This window comes from Aegilops tauschii, chromosome 5 (genome assembly GCF_002575655.3).
Source record: "Aegilops tauschii subsp. strangulata cultivar AL8/78 chromosome 5, Aet v6.0, whole genome shotgun sequence".
In the NCBI taxonomy this organism is placed as follows: domain Eukaryota; kingdom Viridiplantae; phylum Streptophyta; class Magnoliopsida; order Poales; family Poaceae; genus Aegilops; species Aegilops tauschii.
The window spans coordinates 419,221,915-419,229,943 of record NC_053039.3 but is presented as its reverse complement, the minus strand read 5'-3'; the positions used below and the strand labels follow the sequence as shown (position 1 = coordinate 419,229,943).

Genomic DNA, 8,029 nt, shown 5'->3' with positions numbered 1-8,029 from the left:
CTCCTCCTTTATTCATTGATAAAAATAGTGGTATCATCATTCCCGAACTTGCTTGGTTTATATAATTGAACTGAATGACATTTTCTTAAAACAAAGAAAATATTTTGTGTTTCTTTTTTTTTCAACTTCAACGATGGTCTGTACTTCTCTCATTTCACATCTTGAACTTTTACCATTTTGAATTTCCGTGGGGCAAATAATATACATGCCCTCTAGAGTTTGTACTGATGTGAATCCTTTCAAACTTGCGTGGCTTACATCATTGAATGGGCTGTATTCTTTTCACCACCACCATTGTTTTATCCATTTCTTTTCGAACTTGCTGGCTTACATCATTGAACGGGCTGTAGGTGGATATGTACTAATAAAGCGACAAAGGAAACACAATACACATGAACTGATAACAAACTTGCACAGGACCTAACAACAAGAACACACATGAACTAACAACGATAACAAATTTGCAGGCGACCTGACAACAAGAACACAAATGAACTTAAAACAAAAATATAAATGGTGACCAGCTCGACGGCGTACTGTGGCACGCAGGAGCAGCAACCAATTAGTCAGCTCGTCGAGGCCGCCAATACGCAGGAGAGCATGGTGAGGGCAACAATAGAGGGAGGCTGCGTGTGGTGGTTGTGGAAGCACCGTGGGGGTGGAGCCACAACTGTGGTTGATGGCAAGCCGGCACAACACGACGAGCAGCTTGAGGACGAGTGGGCGGTGCACGACATGTCACTTTAGATGCGCCTGTTGGACTGATTTCCTTCTTCCATCTGGACGGATCAATTGCAGAACTTGCTATTAGAAACAGTAAAGATACAAAATAGTCGTGTGCTCAAACTTGAAGTAAGATATGATTTCATGTCCTTATCCATTAATAAAATCATCCTATGTACATTTGTAGAATACTTGCTCTCAGTACTAGTCATTCTACTTAGTACAAACTCGAAGAAGCTAGCATCAACGATCTTCTAACTGAAGCACCATAGGTTCCCAATTCAATACCACTACAGAGTACTACAATCTGTCAAAAATAAGTACACAAAGAACCTGCACATCAATCCATCACAGGATCATCCATTTTACATTCCATCCCCGAATATGCATGGCAAGTTTCAGAGTTGGAAGTACTCTAAATTGAGCCATCTGAAAACTAAGTGATACATATATACAGGAACGAAACTAGCTCTAAATGAGTAAGAACAGAGTATCAAGAAGATTCATCAAATTCATACCAAAAATGCTGAAGAAGGGAGAAAGTTGAGCCGGATCAGGAGGTGAAACACGGGTGGCCTGCACACGGCTCTTTGAGTGACCGGCGTCGGAGCAAGAAGTTGGACTGATGAGCGGGAGGGAAGGCTGGGCTGGCTACTGCCCCGGATGCCGACAATAAGAACTGAACCGAACTATATAAGTTTCAAGTGCATCTTGGTGTGAGTCAGTAAGGACATTCTCTATTTTAGAAACAGAAAAACATGAGTATAAGTTTTTGGGCATCCCATTCCCAGCAAAGATGGTGGTACGTAGACAGTAGTACAGGCTCATTAGAAGACTAGTTTAGGTATCCATGTTCAATATGTGAAAAGGCACCCCCTTAATAAGGATACAAGTGTTAGTACTTGCAGTAGCATAGCCGACCATTACTTTATGTTTTCCGGATACAATTGGCCAATTGTTAGTTGGTTAAAAGTAGTATTTTTGAGTCCATGATAAGAATAATTAGATGATTAGTCCACCTTTTAAAAGAATCTCAACATGTAATCTTTTAAACTCGAATTTCTCCAAAAGAGAGTATTGTGTACTAAATTCGTGTGGAGAGCAGAGCAGCTGCGTGTCTAGGATGCAGTTAGGAGAAATCAAGCAGGGCAATGAGGAAACTGCAAGCCCACCGCAAAGATGCAGCAGCCGCAGCAGCATCAGTATCAGCACAGTACGGCCATGCGGAGGTACGGCAAGAGGGACCACTGCAGAGCGGCCAAGAGGTCTGCTGCCCACCGGACGGAGAGGGCGGCAATCAGACGGCCCATCGGAGAGCGGCCGAGGCGCCTCCCCGCCAGACGGAGTGAAACACCAAACACTCACCTCTTATCTCTGAATGATAACCAGAATAGCTAATACTAAACAATTACTAAGAATGGCATAGGGACAAGACGTACTGAAGAAGAAAATGAGACTGAAGACCATGGTTTTTGAGTCGCTGTATAGTCGCCGACTAATCGCCAAGTCGTTTTCCAAAAATCAGGGCGACTCGCGACTATACAGCGACTTTCGTCGACTATACGCCGAGCCGCAGGGCTCGCAGCGACTCGCCAAGTCGCGACTCAAAAACCTTGCTGAAGACTGAGAAACTAATGAAGATCCAAACTAGTATATTTATCTATCATAAGAAGACAGAATTATGAACTGATGAAAAATTATATCATGAACTGATACACATAGTATAGATATAATTTTCTCTGGACAAGAAAAAAGAATTCTCCAACCAAGCATTGTATTGCAGAGACTAATTAAGCTCTGTTTTTTGTGGCCATCCAGCAACAACATTCTTACACACATGGTGCACACAAACTGTCATTGCGCAACAAGAAACTACAATTAATTAGCCTGCGATGCTCTAGTTCAGCTACACTGCAACAATTCATTGTTTTTATGTATACCACCTTGGCACTGGCACTTAGCATCTGTCATTGCTACAGATCAACCATGGCACTGGCACTTAGCATCTAAAAACACACAGTGGAATTTTCAACAAACAACTAGTAAAGCTGCGGGTAGAAGCAGGCATGTATGCATCAGCACTGCAGCATGGGCCTATGGATTACCACTTTTCCTAGACTTTGAACGTATGATTTTTCTCTTCATGAACTTACCCATGTTTTCTAAGCAAGATGTGCACCCCCCAAAACAGAGTGTACTTACTAAGCATCAGTAATCGAACTTCAAGCATTGTGTGTGTGTAAAATATACTTTTTTGAACCCAAGTGAACCCTAGTTTGTAGGCGAACCTTTCCATGTAGATGTGCAGACATGAAAAGGCTATGATGACAGAAGTGATGTATAAAGCTCCACAAAGAACAAGAATCTTTTTTGCCAAACGAATCATACAAAATAGTAACCAAAAATCATTTGTATACACATTATCCAGATATCTCATAAGCCATTTTGTGTACAACATCATTATCAAGCACAAGTGCTATAGGAAGAAGATTGAAACACAAAATAAATTGGACTTACCAATGGGAAGTTGATGAACTGAAAAGCATATAGAAGATGAATTTGTGAATCTGGCTTTTTGATGCATCCTGCAAGAAAATAAGAACAAATATGAGACATGAGGTTTGCTAGGGGGCTGCTGGTGGAAGGAGTAGTCCAGCGAAGGAATAGGGTAGTCTCGTAGAGATGGTTGGCGCAGACGCATCCGGAGAGGGAACCGAAGCCATGCTGCAGGGAGGCCGGCGGCGGCACTCGGGATAGAGAAACCAGCCAAGGTCCACGCGAGGTCAGAGGTTGCGGATCCCAGGCGCGCGACAGCAGGTGGAGGTCGGAGCCAGTGGATGCTCGAGCATGGCAAAATCCTTGAACTTGGCGTGCACCAGTAGTAGAACTTACTGATTCTGCGCTACCTAAAATGCAGAACACATGGAAAATTCTCAAATAATGCAATCCACGACAATTTTCCATGTTGAACTTCATACTCTGACCTTCGAACTCTCCCAACCGGCGATGCTTCTCTCAGGACAAAGCCCAGGACAGGCGATGCTTCTCTCAGGCAATGGCGACAAGAACCTGCCGCAGCCGCACACGATAGTAGTTTTCCTGGCATCATGCCAAAAGCCAACCAAAATAGTATTGTTCGTTAATCAACAATTGCCAAGAGTGCCAATATGAAAAGTTTAAATCACTTGGTATATGTCAAAACTTGAATGGCAAATGTACCATGTGCATCTTACCAAGATTTTCAAACCAAGATTCTATAAACGTCACAGAAATATTGGATCAATACAGATGCTAGTTTACTTTGGTATGAGCAAATCTCCAAACTCATGATAGATATGTTTTAACTGTATAAAGCATTAGGAAATAATGGTACTGGTTATTAGCATCTATTGGATCACTATCATAAATGGATTAATAATTATGCAATAGTGCTTTTTGTTCCGAACAAACTTTTGGGCAAGAACATGTCCTGGCTAATGTATCACAGAAATAATCTTTTTTGTCTTGAACAACAAATGTTTTAGTTTAGGGAGAATTGTAATGTCCGACAAACCTCCAGCATATATATTTTTGAACTGATTGTTTTTCTATCATTGTACTGTTGTCGTGTAGAGGGAATTGAACAGACAATACACGCTGCCAAGTCTCATGTACAGTTCAACAATGCGGGCGAACTACACGGTGTCGCTCCTGCACCAACGGAGAGTAGGGGAGGTGGAAGATGGAGGCATACCTGCCTATCTTGCCGGTGGATGCCTGCTGGAGCACCTCCTGCTCCCTCTGCTGATGATAGAAGAAGGTAATGGACGTCACTGTGATGGGGGAAGGAGGGACATGGGAGGAGGAGGAAACCAAGTGGAGCACGGATGAGTGTGCAACGCCGGGGCGGATCCGGCGAACCCGCGGCCGCATTCATCACGGACGAGCGCGGAGGAAGAAGGTGGACGGCCTTTGTTGGCACGGGTGAGTTGTGCCTGGGGCGGAGTCTGCTGAGGTAGCCGGCGGCGGCGTGGAGGGAGAGCCAGGCGGCGACGCGCGGGGGAGAGAGCCGGGCGGCGGCGCGCCAGGGGGTGGGGGGAGCCGGGCGGCGGCGCGCCGGGGGAGAGCCCGGGGGGCGGCGCGCCGGGTAGGAGGTCGGGGCGGCGAGGATCTGGTCGGGGTTGTGTCGGAGACGATGAGTGTTGGGGCAATTTTTGGGTTTGTTTTCGGTCCGGGGAAGTTTTCGCCGGGTCTCTCTCAATTGGTTTCGATATTCGTCAGATCGCGCCCTTATAGTGCTGATAGTAACAGAATAATATTCTGTTTCTAGTAATAGAATAGCTCTGTATATTAGCAGAATAACTATTCTAATAATACTTCCGCACTGCACGCTCAACACAAGTGCACATCATTGTTCGAACCAAGTGTGCTGCAGAACTCAAGCGAGTGAACTTCGTGTCAAAAAAACTGCACGCGGTGTTTTTTGGGTACCTTTTTCGCTCTAGTTTTTTAACCGTTTATCGAAACAAGACGTGTAATATACCGTTGAGAAGCTATGGATTAGGCAAAACTTCGCCATGTTGAACGCTTTTCGAGATTCCTCACGGTTTAAGAGCAGTTTTAAAAATGGTGCGGCGCACGACGAGTGGCAGCGAGCGTTTTTTCGTGTTTATTTCTAAACCGCTCGTCCGAATGAAGCAAATGATACACCGTTTGAAAGATATCGTCGAGGTGCATCTTTTTGATATTTATTATGTTCTCTAATTCGTTACGGTTTAAGAGCACTTTTCAATTTACTAAATCGCGAAATTCTGTTTTTCAATTTTTCGGTACTGTTTTCGCTCCAATTTTTTAACTATTTGTCGAAATGGCGTGTGATACGCCGTTGGAAAGCTATGGACGGCGCGCAACTTTCATATGTTGAAATGTTTTTGAGATTCCTTACGGGTTTTAGTTAATTTTGAAAATCGTGCGGCTGACTACGAGAGGCAGCGGCCGTTTTTCGCGAAATTTTTTTAAATCGCTGGTCAAAATGATTCAAATTACACACCGTTGGAAAGATATCGATGAGGCATAACTTTTTCATGTAGAACACTCTCTCCATATCCTTACGGTTTAAGAGCAATTTTAAAAATACCGAAACACGGAGACACTGTTTTTCGCGACACCCAAATCGACGAAGGAACTGCATCAGACAGATGAGCGCACTGCGTCAGACAGAAAACCGCACTGCATCAGGCAGTCAAGTGAACTTCATGATTTCTTTTGTTGGGCCTAGATTTTCTCAGACAAGTTTTTGTTGTCTTTTTTTCAACGTTTTTTATGAACAAGAGTGGACCGCAAAGACGGGGCAAGTGAATCGCAACATATATTTAAGCAAACCACATTACTTTTTTGTTGTTTTGCTAAAAAATCGCATTTCAATGTTGTGCGCAAGTGAACAACATCACTCTCAAAAGTGAACAGCATCCGAGGACCAAACGCACTGCAGGTGTTGATTTTAGTCGAGTGAGTTTTGAAACACACGAAATAAATTGCACTTCATACAAAGGGGTAATGAGCTGCTACACACAAAGTGAACCCCATCGAAAAATGAATAAGTGAACCAAAAAGGCGCACTGCACGCACACACGCTCTCAACTGCAAGCACCTGTCCTCTGCTCGCACACGCGCTCTAAACTGCAACCACTCATGAGGTGAAGTGCACTGCATGCGGAAGAGTGGTGTTGACCCCGACTTTTCTTTGCTCGTTTGACCCGTGGAAGAAGAACAACTAGCACCGCACCGCACAGGGGTTCCTCCGAGTTTGGCCATCAACACAGTGGTGGGGACATGGTGCTCGCCCCTGGTGCTCCACAGCTACTATTATTGAGCACTGCACACACACACACACACGTCGCACTGCATGCCCATGCCCGCGACTCCACATGCTGCGGACCGCCCGACCCGAGCTGTGCGAACGGCGAACCACTCCGCAGCGAACTGCATTTGATTTAATGATTTGTGGCCTGAAACAAAAAAATGAGCGAAAATCGGAAGCGCACTACACTGGGCAACCAGACAAGATGAAGTGCACATCCAAAATCTGCAAAAACAAAGAGAAAAAAGGCCTTTTGTGAACTGCATCGGTGGCAACTCATGTTCCCAGGATGCCGTCGCCGTTGTTGACCGTCTTCGTGCACTCTGGGTGGCTGCAGGTGAGGTGGAGCTCCTCCGGCCTCGGACCACGGCTACCGCAGGCGGCAGCCAACCGTCTGGACGCGAGGTTGGACGCCCGCAGATGCGCGAAGAGGCACCGATGCGGGACAGCCTGCTCAATCCCGACGACCCGAGGGTCGCGAGGCACCGTGGATGAATGGACCAGGGCCATCGGCGAGGGAGCATGCGTGGGTCAACAACGGCTGCTGCTCGATCCCGTCTGCTAATGGCACGGTAGGGCCAGCTCCGCCCGGATCCCGTGGTCGCGGGCCTGATCCACACAGGCAGCTGCGCGTGACGCTTGAAGGCGGCGCGCCTGGATCAGTCCCGGGGCGGTGGGCAGGCGCGGTTGGATGATGGGGGCGGCGGGGGGTTGGAGTTGGCCGGGACCGGGAGGGATGTGGGCGCGGCGGAGGAGAGTGGGGAAGAAGGTGGAGGTGGGGAGGCGTGGGATCTGGCACGGGAGGTCGCCGGGGGTTGGGTGGCCTCTAGTGGGCTGCTGGCCATGGAGAGGGTTGGGATTGGGGGTTGTGGGGAAGAAGCTGAGGGGGTAGGGGGGCTAGCCGGCTTGGATCCACCACCGGGAGGCCCTCTGGGGTTGTTGCCGGTCCGGAACCACCATCGGTGGGCGTGCTTGGGGTGGAACGGGGGAAGGAGGTAGGTCGGGAGTGGGTGGATGCGGGCAGAGGTTGGGGGTGGAGTGGAGGAAGGAGGTGGGTGCGGTGGTGGCTCGTCTTTTTTTTCTTTGTCCTGTGGTTCTGTTCGGAGTTTTCTGCAGTGCAGAAGTGTTATTAGAATAAGCTGGTTGTTATTAGAATAAAGTCTTAAGGGGGTGTTATCATAATAGACCCACCCTATATATATATATATATATATATATATATATATATATATATATATATCCGGATCGCTCCAACACAAAGTGCTTGCCAAAGGAAAAAAGTGTAAAAAGGAAAGGTGATGATCACCAAGACTCTTGTATAAGGGTAGAAGATAAAAGTAAAAGATAGGCCCTTCGCAGAGGGAAGCAGAGGTTGTCATGCGCTTTTATGGTTGGATGCTGATACGTCTCCAATGTATCTATTTTTCCTAACGCTTTTCCTCTTGTTTTGGACTCTAATTTGCATGA

At 46.5% G+C, this 8,029-nt stretch overlaps 1 long non-coding RNA gene across 1 annotated transcript; it reads right to left on the bottom strand.

Moving 5' to 3' along the window:
* Window positions 1-279: 279 nt before the first annotated feature.
* Window positions 280-4,965, bottom strand: LOC109731679 (uncharacterized). Its single transcript, XR_002225166.4, has 4 exons — window positions 4,457-4,965; window positions 3,708-3,822; window positions 3,241-3,629; window positions 280-779 (listed from the first exon to the last, which is right to left on the bottom strand). It is a non-coding gene; the product is annotated as an uncharacterized lncRNA (long non-coding RNA).
* Window positions 4,966-8,029: the final 3,064 nt, after the last annotated feature.